Source organism: Malurus melanocephalus, unplaced genomic scaffold, assembly GCF_030028575.1.
Source record: "Malurus melanocephalus ecotype Western Australia unplaced genomic scaffold, MMel_1.1 scaffold_245, whole genome shotgun sequence".
Lineage (NCBI taxonomy): Eukaryota > Metazoa > Chordata > Aves > Passeriformes > Maluridae > Malurus > Malurus melanocephalus.
In genome coordinates, this window is record NW_026623477.1 from 1,081,803 (window position 1) to 1,105,641 (window position 23,839).

The 23,839-nt window shown below is 42.5% G+C and overlaps 2 long non-coding RNA genes across 4 annotated transcripts in view; both read right to left on the reverse strand.

The window, feature by feature from the left end:
- Window positions 1-968: 968 nt before the first annotated feature.
- LOC130578927 (uncharacterized) lies at window positions 969-8,270 on the reverse strand. The gene is made up of 3 exons (XR_008965931.1): window positions 7,216-8,270; window positions 6,793-6,878; window positions 969-4,660 (listed from the first exon to the last, which is right to left on the reverse strand). It is a non-coding gene; the product is annotated as an uncharacterized LOC130578927 (long non-coding RNA).
- A 2,940-nt stretch (window positions 8,271-11,210) lies between these two features.
- The window catches only part of LOC130578922 (uncharacterized), a 54,935-nt gene continuing 42,306 nt past the window's right edge, over window positions 11,211-23,839 (reverse strand). Inside the window, exons 6-10 of one of the 3 annotated variants that reach the window (XR_008965929.1) lie at window positions 22,891-22,995; window positions 22,693-22,788; window positions 20,301-20,368; window positions 18,881-19,766; window positions 11,211-11,888 (exon numbers count right to left, since the gene is read on the reverse strand). This is a non-coding gene — a long non-coding RNA (uncharacterized LOC130578922). Of the gene's footprint in view, window positions 11,889-18,479; window positions 19,767-20,300; window positions 20,369-22,692; window positions 22,789-22,890; window positions 22,996-23,839 lie in introns of those variants that run through there. The other 2 variants (XR_008965928.1, XR_008965930.1) reach the window with 2 other exon arrangements.

The window sequence follows — 23,839 nt, forward strand, 5'->3', positions numbered from 1 at the left end:
TYTCACTTTATTTATCTCCACATATTCCTTACCAGCCTTGTTAGCAACTCATTAGCTCCCAGCATCTCCTTGAGTCCCCCAGACCAACCAAGGCCCCTTTTACCTTGTTCGGGTCCCTATCCAGCCCCTCACTCTGCCTTCCTTGGCCATCTCCGCTGAGTGCAGCTAGATGTCAGTCATCCCCATCCCAAATTATCATTTGACCTGGAGGACATTCCTGTCTGAGTGAGGAAATCAGTCATGGGGTCAAACACTGGCAAAGACTTAGGGCCAAAGCCCTGTCAGAAGGCATCAGAACTGGGAATGGAGCACAACCAAACTCAGTGACAGATACTTGTCCCCATCACCACTTGGTGTAATTTTCCTCTGTTGGCACCCTGGCCATGCCCTACAAGCACAACCATGGGCTGTGCAGGAGCAGCAGAGAAAAGGAAAACGGGCTATGGAAGGAACTAATGACGCTGTGCAGAGCCCTTCATCCCTCAGCCAGTGAAACCCTGCCCAAGCGCAGCGCTTTACAGCTGCACGCAAGCTATTTATTATCCCAGGCCAAAAAAAAAAAAAAAACAAAAAAGAGTTGTTGGTTTCTGTCTATTCTTTAGATGCCAGGTTTTAAAAGAACAAAGGAGCAATGCTGCCACCAGGCCTCGCCAGAGAGGGACCTGCTGGGGCTGGAGGACAGGCCGCTTGTCCTGGGGAGACCTCATTTTGGGCTGGGATATGGGGTACGGGCTGTTTGGGGTGTTTCGTCTCTGGGATGAGGAATATCTCTGGCATTTCATCCTGGCACCTCCAGCAGGCTCAGAGCAAGGAGGGGGGCACGGGCCGAGCGGGCTTTGCTCCACAGAGCTGTGGAGACAAAGCGATTTTACTAAAAAAGGAACTTGGAGCGCTCGGGTCCGTGGAGCGGCGGGGCSGTCCCAGCTCTGTCTGCGTCCCGCTGACCAGGAGGAGGAGGAGGAGGCAGGAGGGACATGGCAATGGACACTGGGCTCTGCACAGTCAGCCTGGGGGGCTCAGCCAGCCCCCAGCAAGGTGGGGACAAGCAGAGGGGCTTTGGTGGCTGGTGTGGCCCAGGAGCAGCGGGAGGCTGGTGGGGAATCTGTGCCTCTGCTTTGTTCCGCTTCCTTCTCCCGCTGCCCGGTGACACTCGCACGTTCTTGAGGCCATGAACCCTCTCCTGCTGTGTCTGTGTCTCACCCCTGCCCTGGGACCCCACACCCGACAGGGACCCCCGCCTCGGGTAACAGCGYTCTCAGAAACAAAGTTCTGGCTACATGGATAATATCAACTTATTATAGCATTTCCCTTTATAGCTGCGCTGCAGACGGCRTTTCCAGATCCCTGTAAAGCATTCTTGCTTTTTCTTTCCATYCCTCAGTGCAACTTGACAAGTTTTKTGGTTCTTTTCTAAATAGGCGGGTTTATTTTATGTCACCGAGCACTGGCAAGGATGGAGAGGCCTTTAAGTCACTGTAATCTGAATTTTAGAAATAACAAGCTACAAAGATCCGTGATTAAATGTGGAGCAYGCAAGAGCAGCAAAAACAAGTACTTTGTGTTCTTTAAAAGATCATTTGGGTAACAGTGACATAACCTAAGTACCCGGTCGCAGTCCAATTTAATCAGCAAATATGCCTCTGGAGCAGAACCATCTAACTTAGGAAAAGAAACAGAAGTACCGTCATCATCAGTAGGAGAAATTAATGCATTCCACTTAGACAAAGATTAATTATTATGAATCACTCCAAAAATACATTTGCCCCAAGTGGGAGTACACGTTCTTCTATTCATCAAGTTGCTTTCAAATAATCATTAAACATCGTAAGACAGAGGACAATTTTGTTCACCCGAAACAAGCTCTACAAAATGAGTACCACCTTTTTTAAAGTCTGGAGCATTTTGATCAAAAGTAATTGCCGATAAGTAGGACAGGCAGAACATCTGCTTGAAATGTGTATAGGTGCTGAGGACTCTGCTAATTCCAATATAATTTTTCATGGTAGAGTCTTCCTGTAAGTGCTTATTTTTCCCTATAATTTTTATCATAAATTCACCAAATTAAATTTATATTTGCTACTAATTTTGTCCAGTTTAAGGGCCTCAACTATAACCTCATCGGCATCTCAAAGGGTCATAAATCACATTTAAAGCCAAAAGTCACCTCAGTTGCATGYTTTGAAGAAAGATTAACATGGTGATTTTAGGAAGGGCAGGAGTAGGCGTCTTAGTAAGGTCTCCCTTTGCACAAGGGYTCTGTTAAAAATACTCCAGAAGGATGATGGTGGGACAAGTATGTCTGAAACAGACTGGGTTGTTAACATCAGGCTTGGCTCCCCTGCTTCACTTACATTTAATTTTCCATTTGTCTCTGGGCAGTCCCTGGTAGGCACGTCCTTGTGCCAGTGCCTCTTACCCCAGCTCTGCATAGGACAATGAGCAAGAACAAGAACACAGTCAAAATAAAATGACTCTGTCATTTACAAGGGAAAAGAAAGAAAAAGTGCAAAATTAAAGGACAGCAGGAAGCAAATATGTTAGCAACTGGAGAATATTATTGTTTTATTAAATTTATGCATATGGAAAGCTTCTTCTGTGAAACATTTCCCAAACCATCACTCTATATTCGTGGCTTAGCATTCCTGGTGGGGAGGGAATGAGAAACTTGYTTCCTTTTACTTTGCAGGGCCTTGGTGAAGTGCAAAGCAGGCAAATATCAGATGGTCCTGATGGGTTACTTTCAACTCAGTATACTCCATGACTTCTGTGATAATTTAGTCAGCAAAACCCCAGAGGCTGAGCTTTGTTCACACCCACCTTTATCTGGAAGACTTAGAGATGGCCTTCTMGGTAAATCAGTCTTCCTTTTTAGAATAGTCTTCTTTTTCTCCAGCRTTAGAGATGCAGTTTAAGGCTCAGTCCTCACCCAGCCCAGGCAGTGCTGATAGGCAGCRCTTCCACTGACACTTTTTCCATTACAAAATAATGTTCTACCCAAACATACTTTGTTTGACACCAATAAATCAGGGCAGCTCTTTTAATCATACCCAAGACTGAACTAGGCCAATTTTTTCAAGCTTATAAAATTTGGTGACTTTTCAAAGAAAACTTTTTATTTCTTTTTTTTTAGTGGCACAGTCCAGCACTCCCTGTTCCTGGCAGCAGCTCAGAAGTGCTCTGAGAAATGCATCTTTTTGTGTCAGTTCTGACCCAAATGAAATCAAGAAACCTTGGAAATCTCTAAGGAGATGGATTTTTGTGAGTTTTCCAATTTAAACAGGTGGRGATAAACCAAGATAAGTGTCTGAGAACAGATCTGCAGCATGTGGATGGTTCATCTATAACTAGATATGTCTGCCTTTWTTTTTATGGCCTTATACTTTCCTAGAGATATGCCTACAGGCACTTGATTAACAYTGGAGCAGTTATGTAAATGAATGAATGAGACAATAGATGTAGTAGAAAAAAGCCTTCATTCTTAACTCTGACAAATGCTTGCTTTCCAAAGGAGAGATTGTTTTAATTGGCCAGCTAGTGCCTCAGTATGGGAGAGGACCTTCAAAAGCCAAGCAATTCTGAGACTTTTCCCAAGCAGCAGCAATGATAAAAGAAAAATGAAAAATGTCGTGCTTGTTTCTGTTACTTAGATATTTCAAATGCATTGCTTCAAATCAGCTCTTAAGTTCTTCCACCATATCCACATGGCAAAAAAAAAGAAAGAGACAACACCTTTATCTTYAGAACAGCTTGCTCACATCACACCACAGCTTATTTTATGACTCCAATATACTCTGTGTTTCYTTTTCTCCATTCCTTCATTACCACCTCACCATTAGCAAGTGTTGCTAAGTAACATTCTACAGGCCCCTATAATTTTGCTACATGACTGCACTACAACCACATGTTAATGTTTCACAAAGGCAGTAACTATCAGCAATAACCACTCTATTACTTTCTGGGAAACCACGGTACTTTCTCATTGTGGCTATGTATGCTTCCCAACTGCACCAGGGTAATTCAMTGTTGCTGGAGGCTGGGATGAGTGAATTCCCATGCTGGATTTACAGAAATCCCGGTGGTTCTTCCACTCAATGGACATGTGCAATGGAATGAGCTGTGACTAATGTCCCTGGCATATTGAACACACTGAATACTCACTTTGTGCTCACCAGCAGCTGTGTGGGCAGTACTGGGAGGGCACCTATTCAGTCATCTGTGTGCCACCAAGCCAGTTCTCTGGGTCATTGTTATGTGGTGACCTCAGGTCTGTCATAGGAGCTCCTGGAAACTGCATCTYCATGTCAAGATGTCACCACACAGTGGCTGGGAAGAGGGTGATCTTGGGCAGCTTCGTCCTTTAGTGCCTCCACTGTGCATTCACACTCTCCAGTGTAGGTGAAAGGAGGTTGGTAAGGGCAAGAAGTCCAGAAGAAGGTCACTTTCAGATATTAGTTATCCTAAAGGGTTCATCACTAGGAACACGAAAAGGTACACCAAGAAATAKTTTAGCTTAACTTGTACCTGAAGTGATCCACTGGTTTTACCCAGGACAGGTTAAAAATCCACATCTCCAACAAGAGGTGATGGCAATGCTGAAGTGGGATAAAGCARGACTCTTATAAGCTGGGTCCAAACACATGCAGAGTTCAGAGGAAGTTTTCTGCCWGCATAAAATTTGAGGAGTCAGACATGTAATTACCGTGAAAAAAAGAATCATTTTTCATCCTTTTCATTGTGTGGTAAAAGAAATTAAAGGAAAAACAAATACCTCTAATAATTTCAAAATGCTGCACTTTGTCATCAATCTCAATTTGCCATAACGAGCCCTTCAGGAAGTTCAAAAGTTGCAGTGGGACGCAAATAAGCTTGAGGGATGTTGGGCAATTCAGAAACATGATTCCAATTGCACCAGATAATGTATGTGTTACCCTAAATAATGTTTTACTATTAYGCCTGTTCTAAAATGGAGGCTGTATGCACGTATAAGCATGTACATATTTATAGATACACATTAATATACAGAGTCCATGTGTCTACATGAATGTTGTTGTATTAACAAAAGAGGAAGACTCCTTTAACAGCTATAAAGGTTTAATTTCTTATCTAGTGCATTCCCTGTTTTACTTGGTTTAAGGCTTAGTATTTACATGTTTAATTATCTAAGGCTTCCTCTCTCCCAAGGAACGCACTGGTTTGCCATGTTCAATAAAGTAATGAAACGTGGAATAAATCTTTCTAGTGGAATAATTACATGATACTAAACCCATGTTTTATCTTATCCCCACCACATACTTCAGTTTCTTTAAATGTATCTTTGTAGCAACCAAACTTGCCATAAATTAGTCATGATGATATTACAGCTGAGTTTAATTTCAAAGTCTCTCAGCAAGTTGTTAAGCATTTCTTGCCTAGGTCACTGCTGAGGAAATTTGAAAACTCTGATATGATTTATGAATATTACTATATTAGTACTGTATAAWGGGCTATGGGGAATACAAGCACATAAACCTTTGTTTAATTTCGTTACAATAAAAATTTCATTTCTTATAGCAAAATAAACAAGTAAATCAACGTTGAATGGTTCTGTTGTTTTATTACGTAACTTATAATTTGCCTTTAGACATCCAAGCCAAGTAAAATCTGAGATCCTGCTCATTTTTGTTGAAACATAATTAGTTAACACTTAGAACTCTTCTGCAGAGGTTGGTTCCTTGAATGGCATCCATAATATGATGCAAGAGAAGAAAGTCCAGGAACAAAAGGCTTGGCATTTTTCCCTCCTATGTACAATTACATTATCCCTATTATTAGCCAATTTCTCAATGTAAACTTTTTTCTTCTGAAGTTTACTCAACTGTCTATGGGGTAATTAGTTTTCTAAAATTGCTACAACATCAGTGTTTAATTTAAGAGGTGCTGTTACCTCGAGACTTGATGCTGTACAAGTTGCATGGACACACAACTTCTGTTCCTCGTCATGTAGCCCATCCCCATAGTTGGGAAACAGTCCCATCTGTAGGAGCCCCTCTCAGCTCACAGAGTGGCAAATGCTGAATAATGAGGAGACAAGGTTAAAAGAGTCAAAACTTAGGCCATTTTTGCCAAATCACAAGGTAATCACTGCTTATATTAATCACCTGCTGAAGATTCAGCTCTCCTTTAAGGAACTGAGCTCCATGGAATTTGCACACATAGGAACATGGTGACATTTTGCAGGATCTGGCTGCCTAAAGCACCGAGTCTGTTGGCTTTTGCAACACCATACAATGAAAACATCCCTCACATTAGTGAATGACTAACCTAAGCCAGTAAAAATTCTAATTTATTATAGAAGCATATACATTAATTTCTCAGAAATATTGCAGACATTTCTCGATCACTGGGAGGCAGTAATCCCCAAGCTTAAATAAATTGTCTCTTGGACATACTGCTTGACCTTAGGTGAGTCATTTAATCTTTCTTTCTCTTTCTGTTTTCCTGTCTATAAAAGTATGATAATATTGGCTCACATCACCTGCTGAATAAGCCAATATTCAACACAAATAGCTGATGTGAGATTAATATTTCYAAAGTGCTATATGCTGCTGAGAAATGCTGTCAGTCCGAAGTGTATGCTACKATAATTATGGTATACAATGAAAATCAGGCAGCTCAGTGGGTATTCTTGAGCCAGGCTCTATATCTGCTGCYTGACTTCACATGTACATGTCCAATGGAAACGAGTTTTAAAAATAAAAGTGTCCTTGAAAATAGATAAGAAACTTTCAGCCAATGGAGAATGTCCATCAACACCTACCTGGGGCTACTGGGGTTTTTTTTTCAGCCAGTTCCATCTGATTTTGTTTCTTCATGTACTCATGTTCTTCTTCATGTTCTGGCTGGTAAAGGAGGAAGGGACAGCTTTGAGAGAAGGATTGTGGTGAGTCAGCAAGGTTTGAAAATACCCTTCAGAGTTTTGATTCATTATGTCTGCCAAACCACACACCTGAGGATAGCAGAGCAAGAGGTGACAAATATYCTGCCATTTCCACATGTCTCTCATTCCATGCCCAACAAGAGGGTCCAACAATCCACACTGTTGCCCACTCATCACTGAATTGAAATACATGACTACTCTATTTGGCTGGAAATTCCCACAGAAAGGGTGACTGACCCATCTTTGTTCCATCCTCGGAGAAAATATGAGTTTGATTTTCAGAGATGAGTATTACATACCTCATTTCAAAGCCTTCTACAAATCCCAATGCAGCATCTTCTGCCACGGAGCAGSAGGAACAAGGAGGTTTTCAGCACACCTTAGAGAGCACAAAAGCATTTTTTTTTCTTTAAAACTGTGAAGTCATCACAATAGGCTGAAATTTTAGAATGAATGAGATTCCACTTATACTTAACAACTGCTGAGYTGAATCTTCTCCCTCTTYCTTCTGTGTCTCTTTAGCTCTTTCTTCCACCTGGAAAATGCCCTGAACATTTTGGGTGCTATCAGGAGCAAGAAACAACTGTTCAGTCATAGGTGGCTACAGATATTTCTGAAAAATAAGTCACTCTGTTCTCACTGTTKGGCACAAAGTGGAACACTGGGTGAAGAAGGCCCCCCCCATTTCCACATTTCCCCTGGGAATTCCTACATATTTCTCAGCATCCACCCAATCAATGTCATGGTGCAGCTGTACTGTGTTATAGGAACCAAACATGTGCCCCCATTGCCCTGCAGAGTCGAACACCTTTGAGGACAGGACAGCATTACCCAGCTGCTTTGGCCAAAGCGTGGGTTGATTTGTTTGCATTATGAAAAAAACATGGGCTGCTAACTTCCTATAAAATGAAGGAAAAAAACCCAAAAGAAAGCAACAGCCTGGAGATAAAAATTCCCAAAGTTCTAGAAAACGTCAACTCCAAGAAATGTGGTGGGTGTAAAAACCACAAATTAAGCTTTACATCCATATACAGCATCTACGTTTGTTCTGAACAATGCTCAATGGTGAGAGTGGGGAATCCCGTGAGCGCTGCCTCCCACTGYGGACATGCCTCCCATTCCTGGGGCCAGAACACGCCCCTTCCCACGGACACCCCCACAAAGCCTCTGTCTGTTCTGCAGGGCACCAAGCACAAGTTTTGCTTCCTCTTTGCAAAGCTCTTTCCAGCAGGATGGAGATGGGCTTTGCTCCAGAAGCAAAGTGGGAACAGGTACTGGAGCAGGTCATGGACACAGCACTGCCTCTTGCACTGCTGAATTTGGTGGGGAGTTAGAAGCCATTGCCTTACTCCAGGTCCAGTCGAAGACTGGGGTTGGCTCATTAGTCTCAGCCCAGATTACACAGAATTCACCCAGCTCAAGGGGTGAGACAATAATTCATCCTTGTTAATGTACAATATGAGAGGAGAGGGCAGAAAATGTTAGCTATGCTGCTAATATTTGCATACTGCCGTTCATTAAAAACCCACGGAAATGTGACTTAAAAGGAACTAAAGCAGAGATTTCTCAACCAAACCTCCAAAATTTCAATAACATAGATATTCTTTTTTTCTTTTTCAACAAAAATCTTTTGGCAAGTGCACAAAATGAAATGAACATGAATAAAATACCAAATCTATTTAGCATGAACATCAACAAAATACMAAATCTATTTAGCATGAACRTCCTTAGCTCTGTGAGATTTCTGTAGCAACTGAAGGTATTACAGAGACTATAATGTACAGAGTGCTTTAGGGTGAGAAAGTGCTTTTGAATAGGTTGTAATTCATTTAAAACACACAAAATGAGTTTTAAWGCATGCAGTCAAAGCAATAKAAGCTCTTTTAAAGGAAAAGCTTTRTAAATGTTGGGTTATTCAATAGATGTAAGACCTCACTGATTCGGTGAGTGGAAATGAAAATTACTATGTAAAACTACTTTTACTGTGTCCTTTGCTGCTTTGGAAGCKAATCTAGATGCTATTACATCTTGCAGAGATGACAACTATGTGTTAGGACTTAAACTCTTCAGTCCTTCCAGAAGACTCACTGGTACCATGATATTTGGAAAAACGAAATGCTTGCCCACCCTCACGACTTTCTCAGAGAGGCTGCATGGCAAGTGCACATAAATCTTTCAACTGAGATTCAAGCACTGAGAAGGAGCTACTGAATCGTTGGCAACGTGAGCTAATATTGAACTAATATGAACTTCATGCAAAATTTCTCTTTGGCCAGAATTGCTGGTTGGAGTGAACTTGTAGTAACAGGCTCTTCGGAGAGCTGSCAGGGGAGTCTCTCGGCAGGCTGCCAGCTGCAGCTGGAGCTGCCTTTCCTTCAGTTTGCTCTGAGTTTAGGACATGCTTGTGCAGCTCTGCTATAAACTTTCAACTGGAGAGGAGACAGAGAGGAACCCAAGAGCCCTGAAGCAGAGGAATGTCAGGATAATCCCAGWGCAAAGTCAAATCTTGGGTGAAACTGCAGAAGTGAAAAGTTTATTGAAGTTCTGATTGGCTCTAAGGACATCTCGTCTGGGCTGCGGAAGCTGTGGACTCAGGAGAGATGAAAGCATGCAGTTTGCTTGTTTTGATGACTGTCTGAGCTGCCTGTAGCCAGAAAGGCTTCTCCACYCCTGGATGGGAAGTCCCACCACCTCCATGGAGCCACACACAGGGAGCTCAGTTCCCACCAGACAGCARCTCAGTCCATCCCTCCATCCCTGCCAAACTGACCACTGGCATGGCAATGAGGCAAGTTTCACAGGGAGAAATCACACTTAAAACCCTTAAAAAAACCCAAAGAAAATCCCAACAGGACAAGCTTCATCACCTGCACAACTGAGTCCAACAAAGCACATCGCTGTCCTCATGAACTTGGTCTCAGCAAAGAGAATATTTGGGCTTGGCMTGTTTTCTGCTCACCCAAGTAAAGAAATCTTTGTTGTTCCCTTAAGAAAGCTCTTCCCAGTTCACAGTCAGGAAGATTTCCCTGATATTTTGCCAAGAGTTGTATAACAAATGGCTGATGAAACAAATAACAAGAACAGGCCAGAAAGAGGAGAGGAAATATCTAGAAGGAGGAAAAGGACAAATGAGTCTTCAGAGAATATGAGCTATAGAGGATGCGCTGAGTTTATGTCTGGTACATTTTGCTTCATTTCCAGTAATTCATGCCCTGTATGTTTCTAGAACCAGATAGATGAAATATTTACAAAACCCACACCAGTAGATCCAAGACAAGTTGTGAGAAAAAAAAGTTTTCTGAGTTCTGACAGTCAAAATAGATTTGTCACTAGGCCAACAAATAAAATCTTCTCCCTCTAACTTGGGCTGAAAAAAGCAAATAGAATCATTTCTTCTGTGCCTGATTTCTCTGTCCAGTGGATTTGCTCCACCATGGATGGTCCACGGACCTCAGCCAACACCTCTGTGTCATGGTCCTTATTTTCTTTCAGGAGTTGTATTCCTGGCACAGACCACACAGTCCAGCCTTGAYACTGGGGAGAACTTTCGAGCAGTTCAGAAGCAGAAAATGTAGGAGGAGTAAGGGGGAAAAAAAGACAGAGGAGACAAAAAGAAAATGAGAGAATGAAAAAAACACTATGCTGTGTAAAATTTGCATATGAATAATAATAAAAAAAAGGCTCATTTATAGGAACATTATGAACAGGCAGTGCTTGTTATTAACAGCATCTTCCTAGGGCCACTTKGCACATCTGTGTTTTCCATTAACACCAAATTGCAACCTCTGGAGCACACATTGTTCTGTGTGCATCTGCCCTGAGACTGTGAACACCAAAACTGTCTGTTACACAGATATTGGGAAATAATTCCCTAGACACACTGTGCATGTATTCACAAGTAAAATATGCAGSCATACCAGTCTGCACACAGAAAACACTCAATTTGTATGTGCAAAACAGGAGCTCAAGGCAGGCCAGTCCTACAGAGACCAAGCTCTGAACTGGCAGCACCAATCCATCAGGACCTGTTGCTGCCAAAAGACAGTGTAACAACCTTTCAGCATCAGCCACATCTTAATTTTAATTTGGATGGGTTTCACCAGCTTTCCTCAAGTCTCTCATCCATGAATCTGGAATGTAACTCAGAGAAGAACATTTATTCTGACCAGCCAAGRCATCATTTAGGGAAATCCAAGTGTAACTAAGGCCCATAAACTACCAATACTTCCTTCTGAAAMGAGTCACCAGGAAAGCTAAAAACTGTATGAATAGCAGAGTTGCTTTCTTAATAAAGATTTCCTGTGTTTCATTTTTCCATATTGGTACAAAGGAAAGTCTCACACATATGAATGGAGACTTCAGGTGACAAATGCCAGCCAATTACCAGGGTTTAGCTTCTAAAGGACAACCTGATCTCAAGACCCAGAAATGTTACCATTCTTTACTAGCAGATATTAAAGCTTTTTAAACCAATTCACCATTGTCTCAGCAAATCTCTGTTTCTGTACAGTGATTTTTTTTTTCCTGGGATAACAATATCCATAGCAATTTTATGGGCGTGGTTCAGATCAAGAACATGTGCTGCTAGCTGGAAAATTGCATTTRGTCTCTGCTTTTCTTTTTCTCTCTTCAGGTTTTATCTTCTCTTAAGTTTAAAGAAAGTTTCATTAAAGAAATCATTTCCTTTCTTTGGGAGGCTGAATGAGAAGGCACTAAAATCAGTGAGAGCCTTTCCATTAATTTAGGGGTGCTTTACATTAGACTTTCAATTAGAAACAGTAAGTGTAGAAGCATAAAGAAACTGAAGATAAAGGAGAKGGGAGCAGGAGGTGGAAATGTTTCATGAACATTTACAAACCTCTAAAGTTTCATTTGGCTTTATGTTTAGGTCAAAGGTTTGGGTCAGCTTTTGTTCTCCTCAGCCCCCGTTTGCTCTGATCTTCTGTTCCAGATCGGGATCCTGACAGATGCACTGTGAAAAGGGAAAAATCAGTTTGAAAGGCTGGACTCAAGACCTGCTAAAGGCAGAATGATGAGGCGACTGCTTTGCAGTTTGTTTCRTGTCAGAGGGAACGCAATTCCCTCAGATGAAGTAGCACAGCACTGGACTGAGCACTGCAGATATTTTAGGGAAATGTAATGAGAKGGACACTTTACAATTAATGATCCTGCCTGGCATCTCCTGCAGCCACCTCAGGGGTGACAAACCCTTGAGTTTTGGCAGCAGCATTGGCTGTGTTTGCAACTTGTAAAACTATTCATTTGGGGACAGTACTTTGTTGACCAGTGGCAAAACACCAAATCTCCCACAGGGAGATGGATCACTTGTCCTCCAAAGGTCACAGGAGTCCAGCGTGGCAAAAGCACCATCCCAACCAGCCTGGCATTGACAAGAGAGGAGTGAGGAGCAAGAAGAGGGGTTTGGCACTCATGACACAGAGATGCAAATAAGGMAAGTCCATAAGGAGAGATGGTATCTTTAGGTTAATTTATTGTAATTTTTTTAAAAAGTAATTTCTAGATTATATTGTGGGAGAATTAGAGCAGCTTTCTGACATGTCTTCTAGYTAACTTCAGAGGGAAGTAAAAGTTGAAAACAATTACTGAAATTTAACTGAATTATGTTAATCAACTAGACAAGTTTTGAGGAGGGGGAAGGGGGGCAAAGGGCAGCTGGTATATGGAGAGGAAAGAAGGATGTTAAGAGCAGAAGTGATAAAATCACTGGCCCTGGGGGACAGCAGGAGAAGCAAGCAGCTTTTAGCCCCAGAGCACTGAATGTTTAGCCCCAGAGCACAATTCCTTCTGCTTCATGCCCAGCTTCCTGCTCCTGCCTGAGACCCCTCCATCCGCACCTCAGCCACACCAGCACKGCGGTTTGCAAGGCCCCTCTAACCCAGACCACAAAGATCTGAGTTAGCACAAAAACCACAAAAACCTCCTGCACTGCTTGGGTGCAGCATCACTGGATGGAGCTGGCACATTACACATGCTTTGGCTCAGATTCATCTTGTTTAGTTTAGGCATTTAACCRCAGACTAAGTCTCTAATTCCCTTAAAACCATTCTCCAGCAAGCAGAGAGAGATGRGCACCCCCAGAGGCAATCCCTGCTGTTGGAGGGATCATTATTCCCCCTTGTCAAAGGTAGCTGGGGCTCAGGACACCCTGCTCAGCCCAGCACAGGACAGACCCCATCCCACAGCCACCACTCACACCTTCCCTTCCCCTCCCCGCTGCAGGGACCACGACAAGGCCACAGAAGAATAGAGACAAAAATAGGTTTCTGACCTACTTGYTGGCAGCAGGCAGCAGTGAGAGAGGCTGCTGGAGCCGAGGGGGAATAGATCATAACCACACAAAAAGCACGGATCGCTCCGTGAGCTGCGAATGACATTGCCTCTCCATGCTGGCTTTTCCAGCTTTCCTGTTGAAACCTCTTCTCTCTCTTTTTCACCATCCTCAACACACAGACCTGGACAATTTTTTCCCCTTTCATTTCTGTTGGTATCGTATTTTCTTCTGTGTTTATGTGAAACAACRTTATTTTCCATGGTTTTGAAATCARCTTAGGACACAGTTTTTGTCTCGCAACATCTATTTTGGAAACAGCATTTAAAAACACTTTCAGCCGTGAATATTTGAAGATTACTATATTCAAATCACTTCCAAATATGAGATTCTTTTGCTTCTTGGGGGAATTGTGCTGTAATACTTAAATCCTTTATATTAATTTTTTCCCTTTCWGATTTAAATTCAGACATACTGTGGATTTATATTATTACTTTTCATCAACAGCAAGTATTTTCTGTGCTAGCAGGCTCTCAGTGGTATCTGCACTGAACAACAGAAAATACCTATTCCTTGGAGGAGTTTTCTCTAGATAATTTTTTTATTTCTAGTCTGTGTTTTTAATTATCAATATTCTCTAGTGTTTCATCTTCCACAGAAACTTCCAATATTTTTAGGACATCTTTTCAGACACCCTAATTGYTTCCTTGTGGAGACTGAGCTGGATCCATGGGATGGTCAGCCTTAAATACCTGACACATTTTACCATTGTTTTMTCCCATGGGATGGTTTATATCAGGTTGGCTGAAGACCTGTTCTGACAGAGGGACTGGATGCTGTACATTGCACACATCCAAGCAGTCCCATTGTAATCAATTAGTAAGATGAGATAATTTCAAAGAAACATTTCCTTTGTCCCATAYAAATAACATTTTCATTACTCATTTCAACTGGCTAAACAGTGAAACCAGAGTTTTTTTCTTAATAAAAAATGAATGGTYTTWAAGCAAACCCYTAATGAGTAAAGTTGCTGGARATTTCCTTTCTGGGAAGGGATGCAACAGAACTGGAGTTTTATCCTTGGGTTGCCAATACTTAGGGTCAATCAGAGGACTACCTTTGAAAAAATTAAAACTCTCCTGAGAAAAATAGCACATTATCCCTGCTGACTGACTCCAAAGAAGAAAAAACTGCAATTTTACCCAACACATCCCATCTGGTCCCTGTTCATGCCTGGGAAGGTGCATTTCCTTCAGAGTGAGCCCGTTGCTGTCACATCCTCCCACCAGCTGAACCCCGAGAGGTTTCTCTCTGTTGTGCTGCCAGGATGCTCCTTACACCCCTTCTGTAAACACACAGGACAGGTCTCAGCACACTCAGCAGGTTTTTTTCAGTTCCATTTGCACAGAGCACTCCTTTTCCATGACAGGAAATCAGGGGGAGAGGAGTCAGCCCTCCCTTTGGTTGACAATCTTGTGTATCCTGTAGACACAGCAGTTTAGGGTACACTCAGAAGACCCCAGTGCATCCTCAAAACGGTTGCTGAGCTTGCTCAGCTTTAAAAATCATGAATGCTGTCACTGCTGTTGATGCCATTTGGGCTCAGGTTTATGTATTTTTTTTTTTTCTTTTTATTAAATAAGCACACACCTGTACATATACTCACACTTGAGAGGTTTGGGAGAATTAGATGTAAAGGGCTGTTGATGAAACTCAAACACTGTGTGCTGGTGCTGGAATTCAGAGCCAGCTTTCCGGGATTAGGTGTCCCTGGCTAACCTCAGCTGTTAGAAATTATTTTGGAGCTTGGCCCTGGCAGGTGAGGGGGAGCTGTGAGGAGGAGAACAAAAGGGTTTCTTCTCTCTTCTGCCCCTGCCTCCCCCCTCTGCAGTATTGGGCAAATGTGGTTTTAATTCAGAAGTACAAATGTCATCTTCAAAGTCACTCTGAGAAGGAAGGGTGGGGGAAAAGGAGAGCAAAAAAAAAAAAAAAAAACAAAAAAAACCCCAACCAAACAATTGGATTGCAATTTGTCAAGGTTTATTTTAACTGTGAAATTGAACTGCAAAGTCTTAACAGCTGACTGATGAGCCAGTGGGGGACAAAGAGAGACTGGGAGTGCCGGAGTTAGTCTGCAGTGCACTTGAAATGCAATGAACTYCCTTGCTGACCCAAACAGCATCTAACATTTTGCTTTCTTCCAGGCCAGCCCTTTTCTGATGCAAATAATCCTGTGATCCCATGTCACCAGGAGTCTAGGGAAARCAGCTCCACCTTACGTGCTGTTCTTGGAGCGCTTGGAGCGAGGCAAAAGTGTCACCAAAACCTGTTTGGGAGTGTTAAGTAGCAAGGAGACATTTTTTCCCCCCACCTTGTACTTTTGGCAATCTCCAGGCTGGGAGGTAGTTTTGTTTCCTCCAGATTGTGACAGCAGTGGCTGCATACGTGCTGCGGCTCTGACAGCCGCCGTGAATAATGGAAAAGGGTTCCAAACACGAGAAGTCACTCTGAGCGCTCGCTGTTCTCTCCTAATGTATGTGACATTGACATAATAGGCCCCGGGGCATTCTGGATCAGACGGTGTTTGCCTGTTCCACGTGCTGGTTTTATGAACAGCAGTGGAGTTGTGAAACTCATGTAGGCAGCGTGTGTGGCGAGYTCTGAGCAGGGCTGGGAGCGCAGAGCTGAGGTGAGGGCAGCACAAACAGAGCTTTGCCACCGCAGGAGAGGGTTCCTGCTYCTGGCAGGACTCACCATGGGCTGCCTGCGTGGTGCTGGTGCTACATCATCATTTTGGCTGGCTGTAGAACACACACACAGCACCTGGAAACAGCTTTTGTCATGCACAGAAGCTCCACCAGATACATCTCCCAGGAGCTGATGTGTGAGGTGCACGAACTCCTCACCAATGTGAGAAATTAAAGCCTTGATTTCCTAAACTCAGGGGCTGGAGATCAGGGCCACAGCTCAGTCCAAACCCCTCTTCCTCAGTCTGTGAGGTAGTAGCCCATCAATCAGATACACATTTCACAAAGCTGCGTTAGTGAATCTGCAGCACTGAGAATCACATCCCCGCCTCCCCCATCCCTGTTCTTCAGAAGGAAAAGTCCATTTCTTCCGGGACAGAAAGCAGGATTAATCCCTCTCTGATTTCCTCCTCTAACTCCTTCTCCCTGACACCCCATTCCAGCTTTCATCCTATCTGGGCTATTTAGTCTAGAGCAGGAAGACAGAGAGGAGACTTGATAACAGTCTTCAATTAAAGAAAAGGCTTATGCAAAGAGGAAGGCCATAAATTGTTATCCACATCCACAGGGAAAGCACAAAAAAAAAAAAAGTAATGGGTTTAAATGCAGCAAGGGAGAGCTGAGTTCAGCACTAGAATAACTTCCCTGCTGCAAGGGTCACTGGGCACTGGAGGGGATTGCCTGGGGGATCTCCACGGCTGACGGGGTTAAAGAAACACTTCAGACAAACGTGTCAGGAGCAGTTTGTGTGGGGGTGGATGAGGTGACCTCCTCAGGTCCCTTCTGGCTCTGTTTTCTTCTATACCATGGTGGTAACTATTCCAGCCTCACCCCTTGGCAGATGACTGTGACAGAACTCWGCTCCAGCTGTGGTTTTGGTACAAGTTGGCAATCTTGTGGCAGAAATACAATTGGGTCAAGGAACCGATGAAGCCAGAGAACAGGATGATCTCTCAGCACAAAACGGGCAGGTTATCAGGTCCTGCAGGACTCAGATGATAACTGCCCTCTTCTAAATAATTTAATTCTCCCTTAAACAGCAAAAGAAATTCAAGCAGTGGACATGAGCTCACACTCACAAATGCACACTGATTGCAAAGCAGGAGTGCCTCAGCAGCCTCCCCACAAGCAAACCAAAGAGAGTTCCTTTGCCCCATGCAAGATTACCAAATACCTCACACTGTGCTCATGTTTGCAGCTGGTACAGCCTCATCCTGCACAGCCCTTGCAAGAATCAGCATCCCTGGAGATGCTCTGCTCTGAAATGCAYTTCTCACCAAATCACACTGAAAATGGGGCTGATCCTATATTTACATAAGGATATCCTTAAGTGCTTTGCTGGACTGGGGCCTTGCCCAGCTATATTTCATGCTCCTGGAGGTCAGTAGGGATTGATTAGCTTCTCTGCATGACCTGGGCACTGAAAGCCTACACATGTCAGAATGAGGATATTTTACARCATACAATTTTTCTCATTGACTTTTACATATCCTAGGCAGAAAAGATGGCCAATAACAACAAAGTCAGAAGGCATTCTTTCCTTCTAAAAGAGAGGTGTGAGTGGACGCTAACAGATGTAATTTGTATCATTAAATTAGCAACCTTTAGCAAGGAGACATGGATCAATAACTACTTGAGAAGATGCAGCTGCAGATATCCAAATGGACATGAACAAAGAAGCRAGGTGTAAAAGGCAATAGCTGAATATTTAAACCAGATGAAAGCTGTAAGGTAGGTTAGTGACCTTGAAAGAACCACGTAAGTAAAAAAAAAGTAGAGAAGGGCAACAGTGATTTATATACTTGCCCTGCACAAATATTAGAATGCTTATTGAGGAGTGTAGTAAATTATGAACAAAGCAGGGATTTATTAGATTAATGACAGGAGTTTATACAGAAAGGCTTGCATCTTTGGAAAGTGGGAAAGAGAAATTAATTTTATTTTAACTCTTTTGTTTCCAGGCTTGAACACTCCTTTTTCTGCCATGCGGTTATCTGTCTTATACTTGGTAATTACATATCTGCTTATGCATCTGATCCTTTGTGCCAACAGTGGAACTCAATGAATGGAAAGCAACAGGACACCAGGAAGGGGCACCCATGGAAACAGAGATGATAAGGGTTAAAAGCTGGCAGTTCATCAAGACCTGTTTCTAACACTGTGGAAAGAGGTGGGAGTTTTGGAAATTTCCAAGCGACTCTCAGACCTTTATTGTGATTGCTGTGGTGATGTCCAGAACCCCTAATTTTGGGTCRTACCATGCTGGGTGTCCATAAAAGAGACAAAGATGACAACCGCTTTAAATCAAGGAAGTAGGGTAAAGTTTGGTAGAACAAGGGGCCACAGCATGAACTGGTTCACTTGTGGTTGCACAGAATGCTGGGCCAAGACCTCCACATTCCATTTCCCATCCAAATGCCTAATCGAGACTAGAGGGAAGAACATTTCTGTCTGCAAGAACAAACTTTTTAAATTGGCTTAAAGGATTCTGTTTAGAAAAAAAAACCAACCCCCCCTAAAAAAGGCAGAAGAAAAAAACCCACCCTAAACAGTTCTCAATGTATATAGTTTGGTTTGCAAAATAYGTGTATTAATCCTAACCTGTTTATACCAGTGGAAGGACAAATCAGTCATCACAGTACTCATAATTGAACGTGGAAATATATTTGTAATCACATCAAGTCCCAGCAGTGACTCTAACAACTTCTTGGACCATTGCCATCAACAAAAGAACTAATTCCACAGAGAAAACCTTCAGGGGCACAGTTTGCACCAGTTAATCAGGGCATGGTCAACTGCATTACTGGGACACACCAGCCTGCTGTTCATTAAGGTCTGTGACTGCCTTTTGCTGCAGAAGGAGTGAGTGGCTGTGCTCTCCTCCAGCCCTGAGACCGCTCTTGATGAGATCAGTGGCCGAATTGTTACCTCCATCCTCCAGGTCAGGCCCGAGGAGCTGGCYCTGTGCAGTGTGCTGCTCATTATTCACCACGTGCCATGTACAGGTGACCTGAAAACCTGACCCACAGCCCAAAGAGTCCCCTCTGGGCTTCTCTGTGCTCTGGATCAAGCCTCGAGAGAACAATTAGAATGAATGAGCTCAAATAAAAAAGAATTTTTGYGAGTGTATTCATGATCAGTTTTGCATGCTGCCCTTTGCTCCCTGCAAGGCCCCTGGCCCAGGGGTAATGCAGCTGAAGAAAGTTCTAGCTAGGAGAGGATTGCMTTTTAATACAAATACTCATAAGAGCTGCTTACAGGGAAAAGCRAAAGATAGCTGGGAAATAAAAACTATTCAACAGCACCCACACCCACAGAGAATAAATTTCACAGGTAGGATAGTGCAGATACAGCTATTATGGAAACATGAATCTTCAACTCCTTTACATTATTGGGTTTTCCCTTCCTTGCAAGATTTGTTGAAAAGGCAGAATATGCTAATAAACCCCTATGATTTGTCTCCCTTGAAATTTTGTGTGAGCGAAGTAACACATTCTCTTTGAACTTCATAATTCATATATAATAATTTTTAGTTATGTTCTCTTCAACCCTCAGTGGGCAGCTAATGAATTTAAGAAAACGTAGTCTCCTTGAATTACCTACTGTAGTTTCTCACCAGCATTAGCTCAGTTGGCATCCACACTCTAAAAAACCACCATTAAAACTTATCTCAATGCAGGTGCAATCTGGACAAAGAGTTTTCCCCCATGATCAACATTTTTGTTGATCAACAAGCCTTTTTGTTGTTCAATATCCCATCCTATGCCATTCAAGGCTGCAGTATCTGAAGGCTGGACTATTTCATTTCCTCCACCTGCAAGAACCAAGGGATAAATATGTATTTATTGGTCCCCAGCAGCTGCCATCCTGTGATGAGTTAGCTGTGCGTGTGCAGGGTGAGTATTCCCATGGGACAAAAGGTGGAAAACTTGAATTAATCAAGAAAGGCAAAGGCTGGGATGGGGTGTGCTGCTCCTGCACAGAAGTGGCAATGTGCACAAACACTCTTTTGCCCCAAGAAAGTGCCAAAAGGAGGGAGGACACCTCCTTTCACCCCATCCTGTGTCTGCTGCACCTTCACRAGCAGTGGAAAGCAGTGGCTGCCCAGCTTCACCCTCACACCTGCAAACCCTTCCATGGCCTCATTTCCTCTCTCCTCCGCATCCTCCCACAGAAATGGGTTTATTTGTTAAACAGAAAGGCTGACTTCTTTTGGTGAAGTATTTTAAGATGGTCTGTGTTTCTGTACAAGACTTATTTTCTTAAAGAATCTGCTCTTTTTAAAGGTTATGGGAAACTATTTTTAAAGGAAATTTGTAACTATTTTTGAATTTTTTTTTGCACTTACAGTCTTTTCCTTGCAGGGAATTCTGATCCACATTTCTTCGTGAGACATTCAATATGTGCATTCATTTTCTGTTTTAAATTAGAAAAAGATCCAAATCCCATAGATGTTAATAGAAAATAAAGCTTTTTATCCTGATGCTGCAAAAAGCTTTCACAACAGTGAAATACAGAGTTAAAAAACAGTAATATGGCAAAAAAAAGTCATTTGAAACAATCACAGTGAAATGCACCTGTCAGTACCACCTTAACACAACGCATTAAAAACACTGAAGTAACACCTGCCTGTGAAATGCTTGATTTTTATGAAATCGTTCCTTGAGAAAATGGTCCCACAGAACTTTTTAACTCTACTTAATCAGCACAAAACAAATCAAAGAAGATGACTCTCATTTCCTTTTCTAAATGAAAAATGTCCATTTCATGAGGGAAAGGTCAGCTGTTAGGCAGAGTGCTGGTGCATTTTAGAGAACTTAAAATCTGCACCTGGACTTCCTCACATCCCAAATATTCCCTTCCTTCAGCCTGGCTGAGAAYTGCTATTTAAAACTACTTYTTTTTTTTCTTYSTGGTCCCTTCATTACTSTGATGGTTGTGTCTTTCTTAGAATTTACTCTTCCTGTAACATTTTCTGGATAATATACAATAAATTCTGTTTTATGTCCTAATTCCAGTTAGACAGCTATAGAAGTGTTAAATAGCTACTGTGACATGTCTAATAAATAGCCATCTAACCACATTATAAATAACCTCAAATTCAGCCCAATAAATATTGCAATAAATTTGGTTTTGCCTGTACATCTGTATAAATATCAGTAATAAGATAGACCAGAAAGGCTAACCATACTAAAGAGCTTTTGATTTTGGAAAAAGGCCATGTGCAATACTTCATTCTCCTTAGAGGAGAAAAAAAAGAAAAGAAAAAAAAAAAAGAAAAAATTGTTCAGCAAATAATATAGTGTTGGGAAAGGGAGAGATCCTTGAACAACCTGCAATTTATTTAGATGAGAAAAAAATGAAGCATGCAAAGCAGGGCATGTTTAACTSAATGTCTGTAGCAGTTGCACAACCTTTGCCTGCATTAAAAAGCAATAACTTTCCAGTTATTAATTAACTCCTATTGCCAATACCTTTACCAGCAGCTGGAAACATCTACTGAACAAGACAGACAGGTCTTTTTCTTCCAGACTGCAATCTTGTTTCGCCTGCCAAAAGTTTTKAAAAATATTTCAAGTATTTGGCTGGCTATTCAGCAGCCTCATCGATATCCTCCTCATCAGCATTTYTTCACCTACCACCCACATTTTGCCATCATCTGGATGACAGAAGCCAGGAGCATCCCAGCTGGAAGAGGCTGGCGTGGTCCTGGCAGGAAGGAGAGGTTTGTCCCCAGCTCCTCCACACTGCCAAACCCAACCTAGAGCCACTGGCACCCTGGGCCACCACATCAGGGGTGAGGCTGCTCATCTCTGCTCTGCCTTCTAGAAAAACATCCTCATTTCCACTGCTCATCTCTGCTCTGCCTTCTAGAAAAACAGCCTCATTTCCACTGCTCATCTCTGCTCTGCCTTCTAGAAAAACAGCCTCATTTCCACTGCTCATCTCTGCTCTGCCTTCTAGAAAAACATCCTCATTTCCACTGCTCAAGCTTGGACATCTTTAAGGTTCCTCCTTGGCTTTGCTTCCTCATAGACCAAAAAACTTGTGTGAGCAGTGATGACAATACCTGCCACAGTTCCGTGTTTATTCCGGTCTGTTTAGTTTACATTACGTTTAATTTCTATTTATAAACTTAGAAAAAAAAAAAAGATCCATTCAGAGGAAGCTTTTAATACCACTGTTCATTCTTCATTCCCTATTTATATCCTTGTGGAACTCTGTGATCAGGAGATAGTACTACCAGCTTCCCCCKGTGTCACTTTGCTCAGAGACAAAAAAAGGCAAGTTACACAATAGCTCTACCGTTACACAAAGGATGTGCATAAACATCTGCATAATCTAATATTTTCCACAGGGTCAGCCTAATGGGTCATGTACTCCACATTAGTGTCTGACTGCTCAATTTTGGTAAGGACTGTGGAGGCACATAAWTTAAGAGAAAAAGYGAGTATTTCTTCTGCATTCAACTTCAGTTGTCAGTGGCCCAGGGAAGTGGKCACAGCCCCAAGCCTGGCAGAATTTAAGAMGCTTTTGGACAAAAGRCACTCTGAGAGCACTGTGGTGTGTGATTCTTGTGYATTCCRYGTGATTCTTGTGTATTCCTTCCAAATCAGCACATTAAATATATGAAGGTTGTCCATGGAAACTTAAATTTTGGGCAAAGCACTGCAGATGTGAAAACAGCAGTTTTCTGGGAGCCTATGAGCCCTGTCAGAAACACATCAAACATTGATTACCTCATCTCCTGCTCCTTGGGACACCACCACACAGAAAGCTTGGAGTTCCTGCATCAGCTGCATCGATTGGCAAGAACATTCCAGGAGCTGATGTAGCTGCAGGAGGAGAGACCAAAGCTGTTTGGGTGATGCCATCACTCTTTTCAGATGTCCCACTCTTTCCCCACACATCCCTCCACCGGGTTCTGCATCTCCCACCTCTGTAGAGTCTCAGCATGGAAGGAACCCTCTTGGACCTCCTCAGATTCTACACGGGGCCATCAAAACCCACTCCATCTTCTCCAGTTATGGCTGCTTTGCTGCCTGAGGAGAAACATGACAGATGTGCTGATCATATTGGGTGGCTTCCTCCAGATGAGATCCAAGYTCCTGATTTTATAAATAGATAACAGCACAGACCATATTGACACAGTGTCCTGTTCTATTCATGGAGTGTCACAAAGAGGGACAGAGCACAGGACAGCACATTGAGGCAGAAAAGTTTGGGTACAGAAGGTCCATTTTCCCTCCACTGCTTTAAATCATGGTCTCATTGCATGTGGAGGGTAGGTGGAGGGAAGCATGAGCCTCAATTAATAGGTTAAGGGCTGGTCCATATCTAACTATAAACCCATTTTGCCCTAGCCTAAACATCCTAATCTTAGTCCCAAAATACACAAGTCTGCCTGGAGCGACACAAAGCAGYGATAGCCCATGCTAAAGGGACTTGCCAGCCTCAAACAGTCCATGTTGTTCTTTCAGTTATCACAGTTTATTTTTTGGACACTGAGACTCCAGAGGCTGCAGAGGCACCATGGAGAATACAATGATTTGTGACTTCAAGGATGATGGGAACCTTTYCAACAATACACTGTCTGTCTGTCTCCACATGATGTATTGCAAAGGTTAATTTGTTTTGAAATCCCCATTTTTAATTTGAATTACTGATCAACCTAGCAATTATAAATGTTAATCTATTCTTCRGTGGCCTTAAATTTAGAGATTGAGACTGTTGAACTAAGTAAAAATTCCATCCCTTGCTGTGATTTATTAAAACTTGAGTGATATGGAGAACCACTGATAGAAGTATTCTTTCAAAGCACATCCCTGATTAATTTTAAAGGAGGATGGACCAATTTATATCACTTTGATTTAAATCAGTTTTGTT